This window comes from Pinus tabuliformis, chromosome 3_2 (assembly GCF_031772625.1).
Source record: "Pinus tabuliformis cultivar Carrire ecotype Pingquan chromosome 3_2, CPIR1, whole genome shotgun sequence".
Lineage (NCBI taxonomy): Eukaryota > Viridiplantae > Streptophyta > Pinopsida > Pinales > Pinaceae > Pinus > Pinus tabuliformis.
In genome coordinates, this window is record NC_142302.1 from 1,274,799,737 (window position 1) to 1,274,822,375 (window position 22,639).

A 22,639-nucleotide genomic window follows, 5' to 3' on the forward strand; every position below is an offset into this window, starting at 1 on the left:
TTTTTAGGTTTGTCTAAGGCTTTTGATCCTGTAGATTTTGACTTTTCCATTTTTATCTTTTCCAGCTGACTTGGTGTGTATTCAGGAGGTTGACCTCACATTCTATGTGATTGTCTTGGAAATTCAACCATGATTAAAATTTGTCACCAAATTAAACAATATTCACAATCCAATCCTAAGGTCTCTAAAAATTAAAAGAAAACAACTAACACAAACTAAAAAAACTAAGGATTCAAACCATGGAAACAAGCTTTTCACAATAAAATCATTAGTTGGCAATTAAATCCAACGTCACATAAATTAAAGTGAAAAGTGCTATAGATATGAGTGAGTGGAAGTAGTTACAATGGCAACCTGCTTAATGAAACGATTTGGTGCAAGTAACTTCACTTATGCCATCTCGAGCAAAGAATACCCTCCAAAAATTCTGAGTGAGTCTAGTAAACATTTGTTCTAGGTATAGCAGGACCTTCCCTCTGTCGCCACCTCACCTAATAGCCATAGGATTATGGTCACTAAGATTACCAACTATAACAATTATACCTAGGGGGAAAGTTGTAAATCAGATGTACGTGCAAGGGTAGAGTAAAAAAGCTCAATCCCCTTGAAAGCTCCTCAACATGGTTAATTGTAGGTTTACTTTCAAGTGACCCCTAGTACCTTTTCATAGCATTGTAATATGTTTAAATCACTCTACCATAGCCAATGAAGTGGGTACGCTCACTTCAATAGTCCTAATATGATCTTGTGCTTGACTCCTTTGTAAGGGGAGCTTCCCAGAGAAAAACCTAAATAACTAGATTTATCTCCCTATCACAAGATTCTAGTGTTTGTCTGCAACTTTGAAAAGTTTACTCACTTTCCTATTCCAAAGCCCTACACTTAATCTACAGTAGGTGGAAAATATCCCTATGAATAAAACTTTCTAAAATGATTTTAATTGGCATTGATTTAATAGTTTTTTGTTACATAAAGGTAATGGATGTGAAACTTGATGAAATTATGACTTGACACAATCCTAATGCAAACAAAAATGATGATATGATATTTTTATCCCAATGAAAATATATTTAAGGTAGGGAAAGAGTCTTTCACTTTTTCGAACTGAAATATAAATAAAATCTCAAAACCCCACTATAACCTTTTCCCTAAAATGCAACTAACCAATTTCAAATCACCCGAATATTGAAAACAATTTCAAATCTTCACTTTTCCCAATAATACAAGTAAACCAAAAAAATATATCTTCTCATACAATCACTCAAATAATTCTAACAATGCAACAAGAAACCAATGATAACTAAAAATGAACTTTTCCCTGATTGAATGCTACAACTTTTGCTTGCAATAACCAATTCAGTTCATAAACACTTCCAACAAATAGACGAATTTTTTTTTTTCATTTCAAAATTAGTATACGAAGTATTTTCATAAACCAAACCTAATCTTGTAAATCATTCACTTATACACTCAAAATATACTTTTGCAAAAGAGAAATCCGAACCTAAAACGTGATTTAATTGATAGAAGAAAGATAGATAGTCAATTCAACAGGACCAACAAATCTTTCTCTTGATAGGTCAGTCGTTCATAAGGAAAGAATCAACCCTAATTTGCAAAACAAGACCAATTACACAAAAAAACCAAAATAACGTTCAATCAGACTGACAAACACTCACAGGAGGTTCTGACAGGTGTAAAAGAACATGAAAAAGCAAAAAAAAATTGATTTGAAGAGAAAACAAGTTTTACAAAAGGTTCAGGCATGTGTGCAGGCTCTAGAGTAAACCAATGCACATGTGCTCTGTTGCTAAAGGGTAAGTGCGCAGATCTGCGCAGTGTGCCTAAAATAAAAGTACAGATAGTGGGGAAATTCAAGAAAAAATAAAAATAAACCAAATCCATCTGAAAATCCAAAGTTATAAACTTTCCAAAAACTCAAGTAAAGCTTGTGTAACAAGTTGAAAATATCAAATAGGGAAAAAGACAGAGATTGAAACGATTCTCCAACGGAGTCGCTAATTTTTTATGTGGAAAAATCCCTCTTGTGAATAAGAGTGATATCCCTAGACTTCTTATAACCCTAGTAACAAACACATAGTAATTTCTACCTTTCTCTAAGTTTTGATCATTTGAAAGAAAATAGAATGAAGGAGGCCTCTTACCAGTTTAGAAAATTGATTAATGAAGTCCCTCAAAGCTTTCGATCACTCACTCCTTGATGCTCCAAATTTACTCTCGTTGTTCTTGACAACTTTTCCGCAATGTTCTAGAAGAGATCTACAAAGACAAAGACAAACAAGAAATCAAAGCATACAACATATAATCAAAGAGACAAATGAATTAATTAGCCAATTATACATGTGAATTGATCAATTATGCAACCAAAATGAATGTAGGTGATAAAGGAATCCTACAAATTCAATCAAGAGAGATGTAATTGAGAAAGAACAATTGATTATATTCATAAAACTGGAGAAAATCCTTACAACCATGTAGCCTTGATGTAGCAAGCGCTTTCTGCAATCTCTAACCCTCTCCCTTGCAAGACAAGTCTTCCAACCTAATCTCAACAACATAAACCTACTTCCAACAATCCTCTCTCAACCCTCAGACCTGTAGTAGATTTAGTGGCCAAGGATGAGAAGTTATGGATCCATTCTCCAAGGGATGAAATCCACTATTAGTGAGATAGAGGGTCCATAAAGGAAGGGGAGTTACTCCATGATTGGAGGTATCAACACTGAATAGGTACTCATTAAAATCTTGTTGGTTAGTATAGATGCCACCAACAATGCTTCTAGACTTTACTTTTTATTTTATGTACTTCAAGTCATGTTCGCAGGTCATAGTGGAAGATAGTGTGTACTTCTGCACAGATAATAATGGTCTTCCTTATGTATGCGCAAGAAGTGACTAGGAAACTGCGAATATAACCAAAATCAGGGTTTTGTACCATATGATTGAGAAAATTAGGGGAATTTTGAGGTCTAAAATGGGCCTCCTAAGGAAATTATAAAATAATAGTGGAAATAATAAAATAATATTAGATTATATCATCAAATTTTAGAGGGAAAAACAAAAAACTATATTTTCAACTTATCTCCCTATGGGTTTACTCAAATTTCGAGTGGAAACACTAGTTGGATGAAAAAATTGATACCTCATCCAAGGATTACCCATGTTTCATACTTTCGATGGACCCTGCTACACGGAAAATGAGAAATACATAGTAATTTCTACCTTTCTCTAAGTTCTGATCATTCGAAAGAAAATAGAATGAAGGAGGCCTCTTACCAGTTTAGAAAATTGATTGATGAAGTCCCTCAAAGCTTTCAATCACTCACTCCTTGATGCTCCAAATTTCCTCTCGTTGTTCTTGACATCTTTTCCGCAATGTTCTAGAAGAGATCTACAAAGACAAAGACAAACAAGAAATCAAAGCATACAACATATAATCAAAGAGACAAATGAATTAATTAGCCAATTATACATCTGAACTGATCAATTATGCAACCAAAACTCATGTAGGTGATAAAGGAATCCTACAAATTCAATCAACAGAGATGTAATTGAGAAAGAAAAAGTGCTTATATTCATAAAATTGGAGAAAATCCTTACAACCATGTAGCCTTGATGTAGCAAGCCCTTTCTGCAATCTCCAACCCTCTCCCTTGCAAGACAAGTCTTCCAACCTAATCTCAACAACATAAACCTACTTCCAAAAATCCTCTCTCAACCCTCAGACTTGTAGTAGATTTAGTGGCCAAGTATGAGAAGTTATGGATCCATTCTCCAAGGGATGAGATCCACCATTAGTGGGATAGAGGGTCCATAAAGGAAGGGGAGTTACTCCATGATGGGAGGTATCAACACTGAATACGTACTCATTAAAATCTTGTTGGTTAGTATAGATGCCACCAACAATGCTTCTAGACTTTACTTTTTATTTTATGTACTTCAAGTCATGTTCGCAGGTCATAGTGGAAGACAATGCGTCCTTCTGCACAAATAATAATGGTATTCCTTATGTATGCACAGGAAGTGACTAGGAAACTGCGAATATAACCAAAATCAGGGTTTTGTACCATATGATTGAGAACATTAGGGGAATTTTGAGGTCTAAAATGGGCCTCCTAAGGAAATTATAAAATAATAGTGGAAATAATAAAATAATATTAGATTACATCATCAAATTTTAGAGGGAAAAAACAAAAAACTATATTTTCAACTTATCTCCCTATGGGTTTACTCAAATTTCCAGTGGAAACACTCGTTGGATGATAAAATTGATACCTCATCTAAGGATTACCCATGTTTCATACTTTCGATGGACCCTGCTACACGAAAAATGAGAAATACATGAAAAAACGTGATTGCAATCACGTTTTTTCATGTATTTCTCATCTTTCGTGTAGCAGGGTCCATCGAAAGTATACAACATGAGTACTCCTTGGATGAGGAATTAAATTTTTCATCCAACAATTACTCCCGCTCGCAATTTGAGTAAAACATTAGGGAGATAAGTTGAAAAAGTAGTTTTATTATTTTAATATTTTTTATCTTTTTACTTTTTTACTCCAAAAATGTTGAATCATCCCCCGTGGTTGACATAATCATCTTGAATCCTATTGGTTTTTATAAAGTTTATTTTGGTTGTACATTTTTCTTAAGAGGCACATTTTAGACCTCAAAATTCCCCTAATGATTCCACTCTCTCAATGATAATTTACATTCAAACTTTGTAGGGGAATGTTCTTGAGACACATTTGCGAATAGCAAAAAATGCAAACCGATGGTCATTTTCTTGATGTGACAAAATGATGTGTAAGAAGACTAGAGGGTTTAGTCACATGGAAGTCTTGTCATGGGAGCAATTGGGGTTTTAGTTCATTGAAAGGCTAGGTTAACTCAAGGGTTGGGCACCTAGAGTGGTTGATTAGCTCCTGGGGGTCCTCTAACACGTGAGGGAGGTCTGTAAGGTTTTGTTTTGTTGATTCCACTTCCTTAAGATGATTTAGGAGGTTGAATCATATAATAGTAACTCTCCGTGACACATTCTGTGGATGAGTAAAATTGGGTAAGTGTGGGAGGAGAGTGTTATCAGAGCATGGTTCAACCCTTTGACGGGATGAACGAAATGTGTTTGTCAAGCATGCATGTAGTTTGTATATGTGCTTGTTATATATGAATGGAGATGGTGATTGTTGCAGTTGTGTTGTCATGTAGAAGTTGATGTTGTTGTTGGGATGTGTTTTTCATGAATACATGTCGGTTGTATATGCATTTGTTATGCATTTAAGTGTCTATATGATGTTATGCATGCATTATTATGGACATGGTTGTCATGCATGAGGTCATTGCATGAAGTTTGTGTCATCATGATGTTATTGATATGTTATCATGTTGATATGTTGGTTGAGATAGAGCAGGAGAAGCAGATCATCAAAGTGAGGTTGCAACACTAGACCTCGGGGTAAGAGTAGATTAACATAAAGGTTTGTATGTTGGCATGTAGGTATGTTAGTTAATGGATTTTTATATGAATTAGGGTTATATACATGTTTGTCATTCTATTATTGTTGTGGTTATATGCATGATAAATGCTAGTGAATCAGTGTGGTCAAAGGCACGTTCAACGGATAATCATGCATGGTAGTTAACTTGGTTTTATATGAATTGTGGTCTAACACAGGGTTACCCCCGCTTATACCCACAGTATACATGTAAAATGCATCCACACATTTGTCCCAGGTATTTGACTCTCAAAGGAGACAAATCTTTAACCATAAATGGTTAAGGCCCTCTTTTAATCTTATGCAGAATGATTCATAGACTAACAAAGTCTGAACATTAACCCACCTTTTCCTTTCTATCGGAAATTAATCACCCCGCTTAAACCCTCATTAACCTTTATTTCAGACATTTCATTCAAATCCTTCTTATTGTGACTTTAAACCCCTTTCATAACCTTCATTACCCCTTAATCACATATACATATATATATATATATATATATATATATATATATATATATATATATATATATATATATATATATATATATATCATCACCCTTTCCATCGGATATGCGACTATCAGAAGTGTTTGAACAACGCTTAAGCCTTAAAAGACTCGCACAACCACTTTATCACAATACACAGTAATGCATAGAAACACATGGTTTCTCCACTCCGAACCCTTTGTTCGGACTTCAAAAACAATTCACCCGGATCTATATATCTATTGGATCCGTTCTTTCAAACCTCTCCACAACACTGCGCCGGTCATTCAAATCTCTAATACCTCCGATCCCTGATCTCTACTTATCAGCTATTGGAGTATCGCTATATCACTCATCAACATATCCATCACTCGCCAGTCCTTAATTCCTCCGATTACTAATCTGTGATTAGATCGCGACCTTTGATCGGGTCTCGATCCAACACTCGATATCCTTTCCGGATGCAAAGTTGCCCGATAGTCCTCCATCGTTGATCTACACTTAGTAGATCCAACGGTCGACGATGATTTCGGAAAGACAACAAACACGGGGTTTAACGGCCTGATAAAGTGGCTTTCCTTCTCACCTCCACTGCTACGTGGCATGATATATATAGAATCAGAGCCAAATGGTAAAAACCGCTTACGACTTTCCTTCAGCCTGAAATCCACTTAAGGTTATAAACTCGCTTTCCTTCATTAAAGTTTACCGATGCAATATTTCAACATTACCTCATGTGAAATGATTTGGACCATTGATCTATAAGATCCAACAGTTGTTGTGTACTAACACTTCACTTCTTTGTTCGTCCCTTTTTGCTTGGTTTTTACGCTATTTCTCAGTGTTTTCTTTGGTTACGAGCTTTTCCTTTCAAGAGATCGATTTTCCACTCTTCTGTTGCTCAACTCCTCCTGGGCTTGATCTTTTCGAATTGTCCACATCGCAATCTCTACAGAGCTTCCTCTGTTCCTCAACTGGATTCAATGACCCATTTATGATTCCTCTTAATCATTTCGCTCCCTCTCTGTGTCCTTTATAATTATGTCTGTAACCCCTGTTACAAAACCTATGAATTCACAAGTAATTCATTCAGGAATACTTGTTTCACACACACTGATACAGTCGGGAAAAAACCTATATATATGTGTGTGTGTGTGTGTATATAAATGATTACATCCAAGACTCTGTGTCTTGTACAAGCCTGATCTTCAACTATTAGTGGCCTCCTTTGAGCTCTGCCCGTAGGCTTACATTTATGCCAGTAAGTTTTCTCTAACTCATCCTGGTTCAACTCCTAAATCTATTGAACTGACTCCTAAATCCTCTGTCCACTTCTACTTCAATTAATTCCTAAAATATATCCTTAGTTCCTTGAATCATGGAACTATTCTAAGAGTCCTATTGACTTCTGACTCTTGTCATTTATTCACCACTCAGGTTCTTTTCTATTTCAAGAGTATTTACCACTTCTTCTCATTATCTAATTAATTCCTATTATGCTAAAAATCCTAATATTACATTAATTTATCACTTAGGAATCCAACTTCCTAAAAATACATGACCCCCTATGTCTACTTAATTACAATGATTTTCTCTTGGGTGAATGCTCCTGCATCAGACTCCAAAGTAGAAAATATTCATGATCTCCTAATTGTGTGTCTTCTGATATTTGTCTTCCTGGATCCCATACTTTGTTTTGTAATTGTCCAAATGCTTTGCTGCTTTGTTGTTGCTGTACTTCCGCTGTCTTCTGTTCCCTCTTCTTCTCTTTGTCAATTAGGTTCAAGTTCTGATTGATATTTCTTCCTGCTGCTACCATTTTCCTCCATATGGACTGCTTCATCATTAACTTCCATAACTCTTCAATCTCCATCTCTAGTATATCTTTGGGCTGGTCCATATTCTGCCATTCACTGTTACCTCTTTCTCTCTACTTCAGGTTGTTGTTTTTGTCTACAAATTCTTTAAATTGTTGCTGGTTACTTCCACTTTGTAGCTGCTGGTTTACTTTTTCTTCTTCTTTTGTTCTGCTTGCTCCAACTTTTGCTTTGCTTGCTATGCTGACTGCCTCCCTTTCATCCTTACCCTCTTTCATGATTGTTTCTATCTGTACTGAATCATGACTTCTTAGCATTCTCTCCAGCAATTGAACATATTTGTTCCATGGATTAAATTCTTCCATAGAATCTTCTTCTTTCATCTTTATTTGGCTGCTCATATTTCCATATTTCCTTCAGAATCTGCAACAAAACCTGCACTCAAAAAACACTTGTTAAAATAAAAAACATAAGTCTTTTGTGTCTTATCTTCCTTTGGCAACAATTCAATTTGCGGCTCTGTTTCTTTCCCCTCTATCAGCACATCAGTATGTTGTTTTGAATTCTCAAAAGAATTCATGAGATTTTCAACTAGTCTCTCCTCCACATCATCCACTTTAATGATGTCTTCTTGCTCTTGTCCACCATAGTGAACTCCTTCCTTTGTGATCACACTGTCATACTCTGAATTTCTTAGCAAATATTCCAACAATGTAATTTATTTGTGACACTTCATAAGTATTTCATCATCACTTATTTTTCTTGCATTTATACACAATTTATTAGTTTTGAAATCATAAGGTTCAATAGTCTCAACTGTTGCTTCACATATCAGCTCTTCAAATTGAATTTCATCTCCTTATTTCACAAGAAATTCTTCCTGTGTTGTCACAGTTTCAAATATCAATGCATTATTAAGTTCTTTCTGCTGCAATAAATCATTGTTTCTCTCATTTAAGAGACATTCTCCATCATCCTTTACTTCAAAGTTTTTATCTTCTGAAAGATACTCTTCCATACTTCTGGCAGCTTCAAAAGATTTCTCATCCTTTGAAAAACACTCCTTTGTTAGTGTTTCTTCTCCCAAGGTTAAATCCTTTTCATAGGGTTCTTCCTTCTTAACATCTTTCAGTAGATGTCCTTCTTTCCTACTGTCTATCTCAACAACTTCCATGGCTATTTCCATTGTGCCTATCATCATGGTGAATTGATGATCCTTTACTATGTTTTCAGCTAACATAGTCTCTTTTCCTTCAATACATTTTGCCTTGTTGTCCCTCTGTAACTCTTCTCCCAGAGTTATCCTTGTCTCGTCATCTGCATTAACATTTTCCTGCATTTGTCTTTCATCCACAGACAAACTATCAGTCTTAAAAACATAAGACTCTATGGTCCTACTTGATGTTTCAACCATCATATCTCCTTGATGTTCTAAATCCTTCATATGATTCAGAAATTCTTCGATGGTCTCCTCTTCAATCTCTTCAAGCCCTTCACTTAGTTGCTTGATACCTTTCTCCAACTACATATGAGACCTATCTATCTCATCCTCTTCCAAAACAGAATTTAGATTATTTTTGTCTTCTTCCTCTTTTATGACAATGTCAGCAAATTGTCCTTCTTTACATGTTTCACCTGAAAACATACAGAAATTGTCAGATTTGAAACCATGTGACCCTTTGGCCTCACTTGAAGTTGCAGTCTTCAAGTCTTCATCTTCACTTTATCCCATAATTTCTCCTTGTTCTAGTTCACAAAGGGATTCTTCCATTTCCAACTCATCTTCTTTGAGTTTTTCCATCAGCCACTTTACTTGCCTTTGTTTTAGCCTTCTCTGCAATTTATGCCACTCCACTGGCTTCTTCCTTAATATCCAACATTGTCTCTGGCTTTCCTCAAGTATTCTCCTTAATGCATCGAGTTGTTATTTTAACCCTACAGTCTCTTGGTCAATTTCTTCTTGACTCATCCTCTTGCCATTTGTCTTGGCATTCTCTTTCTTCATCTTTCTTCTGTTGTGGCTTTTCTCTAAACCTCCGCTATGACTATCAGTAGTCATCTTCTTCTCCTCTTTCTTCATGAGCTCCTCACTCATCTGCAACTAGCCTCTGCAACAACTAGTCCTCCTCACTGCAATCTTACCTCACTAAGCTCTCCTCACTCAGTCTTTTGGTAAGCACGGTCCTCTATCTTGAACCTCCTCTTGAGCAACACCTTTGCTCCTTCTAGGCTTCTGCAATCTCTTGAGAACACTTTAGTTGTCCTCTCTCTCTGTGCAACCTCTTGTTAGATTCTTCAGGTTCACTTCCACTTCTCCTTAAGATTGTTTCCCTTACTCTGTCTTCAAGAACACATCTGGTTCCCCTCTCACAGCTTCTCTTGTTTTCCTTTGTTGAGATGCTTCATCTGCAACCACAATCTTCAATTTCAATTTGAAACAAAACACACTATCTTACCTCCAAGATCTATGTATGATCTTGTTCTCCCATTCTTCTACACTTTTGAATGGATTGCCCTCTGTTTGGTCTCCAAGTCCTCTTCCCTTCAGAACTTGTACTAAGCAATCTTGCTCTCACTTTTCTTCAATGAATCCTCTATTCCTATCTACTCCAAGCCTCTGTCGGAACTGCTGCAATATCATAGATTGTAGCAGGGGTAACACTAAGAAACAGTGAAAAACATAGCCCGAAATTGAAATCCAGACTTGAAGTCTTATAGTGCATGGCTTATATCCATATCGGGTTCGTAAGCGCTATTCCATCGCATCGCTTCAGTGGAGAGGTACCGGCCTACTGAACCGCCGAAAGCCTATATTGCGATACTACCAAATCTGAAACATTATAGAGGATGATTTAAAACCTATCGGGTCCGCAAATAGTTATTGCATCGCAAGTTTGAAGAAATCGCAGGTAGATTTTGGGCGGACAGAAGACGGTAAGCAGTATTTCCCCTTTGGCTCCGATTCCATACATATTGTGCCACATAGCAGCGAGGAGAGAGGGAGAAACCACCTTTTTGGGTGGATTTGGAGTGCACAGGTCTATCAGTCGATATGTGTATGAACCGTTAGATCTTGTGGAACAAGATCAACGGTCCATAGGCATGGAGTAAGTTCAAAGGTCGGGGAGTGTTGAGACCGTTGGATCTTAAAGAGATCAATGGTGAGGAGGTGCAACAAGTTTTAGAAGGCGGATCTCAAGTTTATTTAAGCTAGAGTTTATATTACCTTCAGGTCCGTTTAATATGGAATAACCTGCCGATAGTGTATTTTATATATAATTGCATTACGACATTTTAACCTGCCAATAGTGTATTTTACGTATAAATGCATTATTGCTATTTTCAACAATGCCGATAGTGCTAAAAAGGGGCTCTGTTATGAAATCATGCCCGATAACGAAAGGTTTGGCTTTTATAGCAAAAGGATTGATTATAGCAGCCAAAAGGGAAAGTTTAATTAAACAGTGAGTCTAGAAATAGATGATTGATACTCCAGTTGGGATTGAAGAAGAGATTTGGCCAGAATTAGAGGAAATTGTTTCAGGGAATCCTTTGTTCCTGTCTACTCCAAGCCTCTGCTAGAACTGCTACAATATGCTCTGATACCACTAATGATGCAAGGTTACCCCCACTTATACCCACAATATGCATGTAAAATGCATCCACACATTTGTCCCAGGTATTTAACTCTCAAAGGAGTCAAATATTCAACCATAAATGGTTAAGGCCCTCTTTTAGTCTTATGTGGAATGATTCATAGACTTAACAAAGTCTAAACATTAACCCACCTTTTCCTTTCTATCGGAAATTAATCACCCTGCTTAAACCCTCATTAACCTTTATTTCCGACCTTTCATTCAAATCCTTCTTATCGGGACTTTAAACCCCTTTCATAACCTTCGTTACCCCTTAATCACACACACACACACACACACACACACACATATATATATATATAACCTTCCATCTTTAACTATTGGTTACATATATTTTAATGCATAAACGCTCTTTTCCTTTATAAACCATTTACAAAGGAAAACCTCGCAAAACATACCTTTTTCGGTTCGGTATGATCTCTGCACAGATCCCAAGGTTACCTTTATCGCAATCGGGGATCACTCCTCCATGGCATACCATATATATATATATATATATATATATATATATATATATATATATATATATATATATATATATATATATATATATATATATATATATCATCACCCTTTCCATCTGATATGCGACTATTGGAAGCGTTTGAACAACGCTTAAGCCTTAAAAGACTCACACAACCACTTTATCGCAATACACAGTAATGCATAGAAACACATGGTTTCTCCGCTCCAAACCCTTTGTTCGGACTTCAAAAACAATTCACTTGGATCTATATATTCATTGGGTCTGCTCTTTCAGACCTCTCCACAGCACTGCGCCGATCATTCAAATCTCTGATACCTCCGATCTCCGATCTTCGCTTATCGGCTATCGAAGTATCGCTATATCGCTCATTGGCCTATCCATCACCTGCCAGTCCTTAACTCCTCCGATTACCGATTTGCGATTAGATCGCGACCGTTGATCGGTTCTTGATCCAACGGTCGATATCCTTTCCCGATTCAAAGTTGCTCGACAGTCCTCTGTCGTTGATCTACACTTAGTAGATCCAACGGTCGATAATTATTTCAGAAAGACAACAAACACATGGTTTAACCGCCCAATAAAGTGGTTTTCCTTCTCATCTCTGCTGCTACTGGCGTGATATATATAGAATCGGAGCCAAACAGTAAAAACCGCTTACGGCTTTTCTTCCGCCTGAATTCCACTTAAGGTTATAAACTTGCCTTCCTTCATTAAAGTTCACCAATGCGATATTTCAACATTACCTCATGCAAAATGATCTAGACCGTTGATCTATAAGATCCAACGGCTACTCTGTACTAACACTTCACTTCTCCATTCGTCCCTTTCTACTTGGTTTTTACGCTATTTCTCAGTGTTTGTTGTGGTTACGGGCTTTTCCTTCAAGAGTTTAACTTTCCGCTCTTCCGCTACTCAACTCCTTCGGGGCTTGATCTTTGCAAATTCTCCACATCGCAATCTCTATAGAGCTTTCTCTGTTCCTCAACTAGATTCAATGACCCATTTATGATTCCTCTGAATTATTCTGCTCCCTCTCTATGTCCTTTAGAATTTTGTCTGCAACCCTCTTACAGAACCTACGAATTCACAAGCAATTCATTCAGGAAATACTCGTTTCAAACACACTGACATAATCAGGAAAAAACCTTTGTATATATATATATATATATATATATATATATATATATATATAAACAAATGATTACATTCGAGACTCTGTGTCTCATACAGGCCTGATCTTCAATTATCAGTGGCCTCCTTTGAGCTCTTCCCATAGGCTTACATTTATGCTAGCGTTTTTTGTTCAACTCATCCTGGTTCGACTCCTAAATCTATTGAACTGACTCCTAAATCCTCTGTCCACTTCTACTTCAATTAATTCCTAAAATCTCTCCTTAGTTCCTCGAATCATGGAACTGTTCTAAGAGTCCTATTTGACTTCTGACTCTTGTCATTTATTCACCACTCAAGTTCTTCTTTAATTCAAGAGTATTTACCACTTCTTCTCATTATCTAATTAATTCCTATTCTATGCTCAAAATCCTAATATTACATTAATTTATCACTTAGGAATCCAACTTCCTAAAAATACATGACCCCCTATGTCTACTTAATTACAATGATTTTCTCTTGGGTGAATGCTCTTGCGTCATGGTGATATGCATGATGGTTATGGTCATTGCAGCTAAGATCTTAATGTTATATATTTATTGCTAATATGGATTTTCCTATGCAAATGATTATGTTTATGATATTTAGGTATGAGTTGATATATTTGTGATATTGTTCCATACTAATATGGACTGACTTGTGCATATGTGATAGCCTTCCTTGAGATATATGGAGGTATGAGTTTGATTATGTCTCATATTTGGCTTATCTAACATGGCATGTTTACATGTGTTTGAATGTTTGGTTAATTTCATGATATGAGTATGTGTATATAAGCTTGCATGAAGGAATTATCTTGTTTTAAGAAAACTGTACTAACACATTATGTGTTGAGACAATGGAAATGTACTTGAGTGTAAGTGGGTTCTAGTTGTAGTAATATGATTGATGACTGTGAGTTGATTGTTGAGTATGACATGGATATTAGTCTCGCTAAAGGTTGATTTCAAATTAATAGACATGATGTCTTTATCTTTGGAATGTGTGATTGACATGTGTGAACAATTGAAGGGCCACATGCCTAGTATTGGTATGACAAGGTAACAATTAATTTGTTTTTGTAACTAACAACTAGGTGATGTGATAGAACATAGTAAGAGTCAATTGCAATAAGGTGAAAAGGTAAAAGAAAGGAATTGGATGAGAATTCCTTTGATTGTGATTGTAAACCACAATTTCAAACGAATGAACACTTTGTATGAATACACAAATTCTTCTTAACCTTGATTTCATCTCACATTATGTGGATATGCTATATATTCTTGAGCATGTATTTAGCAAGCATAATAGTTGGTTATGTCAATGGAATTTGAGTCCCTTGAGAGAATATATGTGTGTGTGTGTGTGTGTGTGTGTATCGTTGTCTGACAAGGTCATCAGAAATCATGATTTTTTTATGTTAATGTTTGTATATATGTATGTATGTCATTGTCTAACAGGGTTGTCAGCGATCATTCTTGTGGAGGAATGATTGCTTATGCAAGTGAATGCCATGAAGAGGTTCCTGGTTTATGAGGAATCAAGTGGGAAGAGTAGCCCTAGCAGATTTATGAGGTCATTATCACGTGGATATGAATTAATATTATTTGATTATACCATGTCTATGTTTATGATATGGCAGGTAATGTTGAGGGATACATCAGCAAATTGAAAGCAGTGTGATCTACGACAAGCTAGGACAAGCATGGATAATGGATAAGACACTAGAAGCAAGGTTTCTTGATAAGGACAGTGTGGTCTTAGGATGTGCAGTACTAGTGTTGTGTACATGTTGCATATGTAGTATTGTGTACCTAGGGTGCTTTGTGCATGTTTCATATGTGATACTGTGTACATATAGTGTTGTGTGCATGTTGCATATGGTGTGCTAGGTACATATGGTGCTATGTACATGTCATATATGCCATGCTATGTAAAAATGGTGATGCGTACATGTTGTCTATGCGGTGTTCTATACATGTAGTGCAATGTACACGTTGTACATATGGTGTTGTACATATATGGTGTTGATTACATGTTGTACATATGATTTTGTGTACATGTGGTTCTATGTACATGCAGTACATAGGGTGTTATGTGTGTGCAGTGTTGTGTACATGTTGTACATGTGGTGTTGTGTGCGTATGGTGATGTGTACATGTTTTACAAGTGGTACAATGTACATGTGGTATTAAGTACACATCATGCAAGCAGTGTTTTGTACATGTGATGTTATGTACATGTAGTGAAGGAGGTACTGTGTACATGTGGTGTTGTGTACATGTTGTGAAAGTGGTGTCATGTACATGTGGTATTGTGTGCATGTCATACATGTTGTCTTGTGCACTTGTGTTATTATGTGCATGTTTTACATGTTGTGTTGGGTACATGTGGTATTATGTGCATGTTGTACATGCTATTGTACATGTGGTACTATGTGTGTGCATTGTGTAGTTGTGGTATCATGACATTTGTATTCGTTGTGTTATACTTTGTGTACGTATATGTATTGTGTTATGTTGTACACTGGGTGTAGGTGTATGTGTTGTGTTGTATGTCGGGTGTAGGTGATTTCCAGGTGTGGCAACCAATCCGATGTGTGTATGAAAAGGACAAAAGACAAAGGTAGAAGTGAAGGATTGATTAAAGGATAAGCATCAATATTTTATTTCAGTTTTATTATGCATGTGATCTATGATTTTGATTTATGATGGTTACATGTGATCTATGATACTAGTTTATGATGATTGCATGTGATTCATGATTTTTCTCTATGATGGTTGTGTTTTGAGCTAACCGGATGTGATATGTTTATACATCGTGATTTGATCAAACATTGTAGTTGACTTGTTGTGACAGGAAGTAAACAAAATTGAAAGCATGGAAAATGCCCGGTTTGGGTGGTTGAAACTTATTGTAAGCATTATTAGCAACAACACAAGGATTTGGAATAGGAAACAGTATGCTAGTAGAGCATTAAGGAGCAAGGCCATTGTGGGACACGCATACCCAATAGTGTCTAGTGATTGCCATGAGCATGGTATGACCGATATGATGGTTTTGAGGCAGGGATATGCCTTGGTTTTTGTATCTTCCAATGTGAGGAAACCTTTCCAAGGTATGGATCACCCGAGAAAGGTGATGTCGAGGAACTTGGAGGGTGAGTGACTGCACAGAAGGGGGTGACCAAATTTCTCGAGGGACTTTGTAGCAGAGAAGGGAAGGTCGGAGATGGATTTGTTTTGGTCATTATAATTGCCAGATGGAATTAGATGCACATTGGGAGTGTTTCCTAGAACAATGAGACGATAAATATTCACTGAGAGGATAAGTGGTGCAGGATTGTGACACTGGACATTGGATGCAACTTTGACTTTGGCAATGGATTTTGAACTTCCTAGGAAGGAGGTGAATCATGGTGCTACTTTTGAGGGTAGATGTGTGAGCCTCTAGATTCCCTTGTTGCGGATACATGCATTATATCCTTTGATTTCCTGGTTAGAATAAATGTGCATATGTGTATATGTGTATATCATTGGAAATATTGTATCGAGTTGGATTTATAAATCTCCATAGACAGTATGGTTATTTGTTGGTTGAAGCAAATGTGCATAAGAATATGTGGTTGTTATTGTAAACATTGTAATGAAAAATGTTTTAAAGCTCCAATAAATGGTATTATTTTCATGTTTTTAGCAATGGTCATTGTAAATACTACAACAATCTATGTCATAAAGCTCCATGGGAAGTATGTCATGTTTTTTAGTGGTCTTCCTGGTTGTAAATTTCATTGACACTGAGGATGGTTTTCCCCTAATGGGGAGGGGTATGTAACATCCCTGGGCTAAAATGCCATGTAATAAAGTTAATAAAGGCAAAATATGACCAAGGACATGGGACACGTATTCCAAGCTGAATGTTGGGAAAAACATCCTAATGGGTGTTCATTTGGATTATTATGTCTAAGGGAAATTAGCAAAGGCAATGGAAAAGGCAAAGACTTATTAATTAGCATTTTATTCATCAAAATGATGGAAATTAAGAAAAAAATTAAGGTGAAAGGTCACAGGTTTCTTGTGAGGAGGAAAATGAAGGAAAAATAAAGGAAAATGAAGAAAATAGAGGCCTCATTGATAAAAATGCTTCTGAGAATCAGTTCATGGACTTGTGACAATTTTTGGGTGGATCTCTCTCTCAATTATCTCTCTCACACACTTAGAGCATTCTTGGAGCACTCTAGCATTAAGAAAATAAAGGAAAATGAAGGACAAGAAAGCAAAGGGAAGCAAAGATCAATCAAGAAAGAGTCCGATCAAGTGGCTACTGTAGGATTACTTGCAGGTATTGAGTTGAATGTATGATTTCCTTGCTAGTTTTGGCATGCATGGTACATGCATGTGTGCATTTGGTTCTCCTTTTGTCATTGACATGGGTTTTTCCAGGTGTGAAAGTGTTTTTTAGCCTTACCTTTCCAGTTTCGAATAACCATGGTGTGATGGGGTACTTGTTTTACTTGGTTGTGATGGATTGCCGGATGGTTTCAGAATTAAGTGGGGTGGTATCAGGAAAAATCACAAGGCCTAGGAATCCCTTAACCAGTAATGGAGGGATACATGGTAAATCCTGGTTGTGAATACCCTCGTTGGGCCTAGAATCCATTAAATGGTAATGGAGGGATATACGGTAAATCATAGAGGTGAATACCCTCATTGGGGCTAGGAATCCATTGACTAGTAATGCTAGGATACATGATAAAGCCTAGAGGGTGGAGATGAACAAATTCCTCGCGGTTTAGGTGGAGAGATCCAGAGGCATCCATTCTTATTAAGGCCTATTGATCCCTTGACCGATATATGGTAGGATTGCAGTAAAGTGTGTAGTGTATGTTTCTTTGTTTGGGTCGATAGGAATCCCTTGACTGTTAATTGTGGGATACATGGTAAATCCTAGTGGTATAGATGAGGGTTTCGGGCCTAGGAATCCCTTGACCAATAATGGTGGGATACACGAGAAAGCTTGAGAAGCCCTGGTTGGTTTTGTTGTGAGTCCCACATTCATGCTTGGAATATGACATGGGGGTGATTTGCTGAAAGAAATATTTTGGTTTAGCCCAATCTATGGTCGGGTGGTATGTGGAAGTCCCTAACTTTGTTGGATTTTGCATATGTTAATAAGAGCTCTTTTCCTATTGTATTTTATGTGTAAATTTACTTGTTAGTATGTGGCTTTAATGGCTATTCTATCATTACTATTCTATTGGTTATATGTTGATTATAAGCATGGTTAATGACATATTTTAGTTATGGTTCTTAACATGTTTTAATTGGTAAATGAATGGATATTGAATTCATGACCTAATACATGTTATTGCAGCTATTATGAGAAGGAATTAGACCTTATTGGTCATTTTTAGATGAGTATCAAACCCTTATGTTCAAACATGCATTTATAGCCAGTAGATTACATGTTCACAATGTGTTCGACAAAATGTTTGTCATGGTTAAGCTTGGATAGGTCAATTCCTTGATCAATGTTTGTGATAGAGGCTTTGTATTGGTGTCATTTATTGTATTTGAAAGTCTCATCAAGTTCTAGGCAGTGTTTTGGAGATTAGCCATTAAAAAGTGGCTTATATCTCACGATAACAAACATAGAACTCGCTGGAAAAGACTACAGTCTCTCCCTTGTATTCCTGTCAGAGTGATTGGAGGGTTTCAGTCACATTGAGGCCTTTTCATGGGAGCAACTAAGGGTTTAGTTCAGTGAAAGGCTATTTTAACTCAGGGTTTGGGCACCTGGAGTGGTTGATTAGCTCCTAGGGGTCCTATAGCACCTGAGGGAGGTCTATAAGGTTTTTCTTCAATTCCACTTCCTTAAGGTGATCTAGGAGGTTGAATCATATCATAGTAATTCTTCGTCACACATTTACCATGATGGGTCGGTAAACTTGGGTAAGTATGGGAGGAGGGTGTTAAAAGGTCACTCCAAATAACTAAAATCCAAGTCATCCTGCTGATGTGAAAAATTGAATCTATCCATTTGACTAAGGAATAATCAATTGGAGTCTTTTCTTGCTACAATTTTAACAGTGATCAGATTTGGAAGAAAGCAAGATTTGGAGAGATAGAAACTAGCTGAAGAACCCTCATAGAGGCTTGCTAGGTAAAAGAATTATAAAGAGTAGTGGATTTCCTATAAGCTTGAAGAGCCTACTTGAAGCTTGTGGATTGTTGAACCTAATGGATTGGGAAGAGCCACTCAGGTGCTTGTGAGGACTATTGAACCACTAGGATTTTCCTTGGGGTTGAAGCTCTGGTGCTTGACTCACTGATGAACCACCTAGAGAGGTGACCTATTTTCCCATTAGTAGCTTACTCAACATCCAATGAGTGCTCCCACTCAAATTTTGAGAAAAATCATAGGGAGATAATTGAAAATACGAGTTGAAAAAGTGGTTTTTTCCCTCTAAAATTTGATTATGTAATCTAATCTTATTTTATTATTTCCACTATTAGTTTATAATATTCCTTAGGAGGCCCATTTTAGACCTCAAAAGTTCTCTAATGTCTCTTGAAAGTTATTCGAGACTCCCTGTACTTTGGTATCCTTGTATGGATGTTATTTACGTATAAAAAGATTGAGTGCAAGCTTATGTAGCTGGTGGACAAAGGTAGAGTGGCCTTCTGACATCATGTTTTAGTTGTAGTATTGGTGAAGTTTCCTGTCAAAAGCACTCCACCTCAAGCACTAGAATCTGACTCTAGGGTGGCAACTACAAGTAACTATGGTTGTATCTTGTTTATGGTTGGGTGGAGAGTGTTGACAGTGTTGGACCCGCCAACATGTTAGGGGATCTCCCCAGTAAGAAGTCCCAACTAGATCTCAGACTGTTTGGTGTAGGAGTCTGTTGAGTCTTGAAAATGTCATTCATTTGCATTACACTTTCACTATTATGTCCATTATATCACCTCCATTTCACTACTATGTCACCACATTCATCCCACTTTCATTATCATTGGGCCACCTTTATGTTTTTCCAATCTTTATTATTTCTAAGCCTTTTAAGTGAATTTGTGGTTAAACATTAGAAAATAATGTGCATATGCTTATACCTAACAAATGGGTTGAGGTTGTTGACATGTGTAGGTTGAAAGGAGACTTCTAGAAGACCCTTATGTGGCACCCCAAGGCCAAATTCGAATTTGGTTGGAAAGAATCATGGGATCATGAGGATATGTGTCACATCTCCTAATTGTATTGTAACTCTAAGAAGACATGTGTCTTATCAGTTCCTATTCTGATTAGGACTCTAGAGGTAGAGGGAGAGATTCATGGATTCTCATTAATGAGATGGCTCTCATCTTTTTGTATAAATAGGAGATCTCTCTCCTTCATTTGCTAGTCTTCCCTTTTAGTCTTTTTTTTAGTCCTTTTTAGTATTTTAGTTTCTGGTTCTCAAGTTTGTAGTTCTTCCTTGATGGCTTTTGAAAGCTTTTGTACTTTGTACTTTTGAAGAAATTGAATAAAGCTTTGATGTTCTCAACATGGAAGGAGATGTGAAGTAGATGTCATGGAGCATATTAGGATGTAAGTAGAGTAGATTTCATTTTGTAAATATTGCTTTGTAGAATGTAAGGTAGATTAGATTTTTCATTCATGCAATTTCAATTCATGCAAGTGTGTTTAATTTTACTTTGATTTCATGACTAGTGGCATGTGTGATCATCTTGTCTATGTTGCTGACCTTTATTTTTTTGTAGTTTGATTTTCATTAGTATCATTTCTTTAACTTGCACTTCACTTTTTGCTCTTAGATATCAAGTTGTTCATTTATTGATGGTTCTTTTTCCATAATCAAATAACTTTATTGGAGCCAAAATATCACTTAGTACAGCTTGGTTTAGTTTGCTTTAAGACTCACATTGCTGACTTGTTCATAACTAGCTGAAAGGCAAAAAGGTTAAGAAAAGGTTAAAGTAGTGTGATTTGTCTCCTTTATGTAGTGTCACTTAGATTTCACATTTCATTTTCATTTTAAATCAGCAACAGAGATACTGGGCCGATGTCATTAGTCCTTTATTTGATGTCTTTATTTTCCTTTAAGCATTTGATTTCATAGGTGGTAGGGGGCCCCTGCCTTGTATAGTTGTCACTTCAATTTCTTGTATTTCTTTTTCTGATTTTCATGTATATTAATGTACAGTTTGAATTACTGCATTTTATTTTCTTTTTAACATGTATATTATTGTACATAAATTGCTTTCAAGTTGATTGTAGATTAGTGATGCACATAGCCTTTTAATGAACTAATGACGTGATAGAATCATCTTGTCCTTTTGCTGAAGCAGCAAGGATATTGGGTCTCATAGTCATTCTCTCATTATTTGATTATTGCATTTTATTTCGATTGAACTAGTTGCCTTAAACACTTTAGAAAAGCAACAGGAACAAAACCACAAAAACAACATAAACTATAAAACAACGAAGTAAGAGAAAGGTTAACTAAGCACATATAGTGCACCACACTTCATCAGTTTACGATACCCGGATTGATAATTTATGTAGAGAAATTTAAGACGTTAAATTGACTATACAGAGTCCCAACAATGGGTCGTACGATATTTCCTTGACCGTGGTTGCGCACATAGGTAAGTAGGATGTCTTTGTTGGTAGCAAGGGTATGACATGCGCAACAAGCCAAGGAAGGTGCATGAATGGTTCTAACACACAGAAGGTGGAATAAGTGCTCCCATTGGAAACCTGTGTAAACACGCAGCTTGGAAGAGAACACATAAGCAAAGATGCATAACAAAATAGAAGGAAGGTGAACCAACAATCCAAAGTGATTGTTAAACCAATGGCACATCTCAGTAAGATTCATACATACATGTACATAAAGTTTATACATACATGCATAAGCAAACAGATACATATATCATTAGAGTAACCAAGTTAACTGAAATACAATCACAACATATGCATGAAACATGTTGGCTCTATTATATTAAGAAGTGAAAATTCCAATCATACAGTACAACCATGACCAACCACTAATCCTGATAACGAAAGTTACAATCACTGTCACCTTCTCCTCCAAAGAGATGTACTAGCTTTGCACTGTGGAGAAGTCAAGGCTCATTACAATACTCTCCAAGCTTTCTCTAAGAAACTCCTATCAGAAGCTTGGCTGCCCAAAAGCCTCTACAATGATTTATGAGGTACTATAAATAGCAAAGGATGGGGTGACCCTTGACATTCCCCTTTGTGACTGTTCACCTACCCTCATGAGTCTTCAACTACTCTATGATTGTTACATTTAACTATCCACACTTGGACTTCCACTTTACATGATGTTACATACAATCTTCAAATGTACCCATGTGAGACAAAATTGGATTGAGCAAGTCATGCACGACATCACTAAGACTCAGACAACTGTGGGAAGACCAACTCTTCAACATCCTCACGATGGTCGATGGTGGTGAACTGATGCCAAGCTTGGTAGTCCGTGATGGTGTCTGTGTAC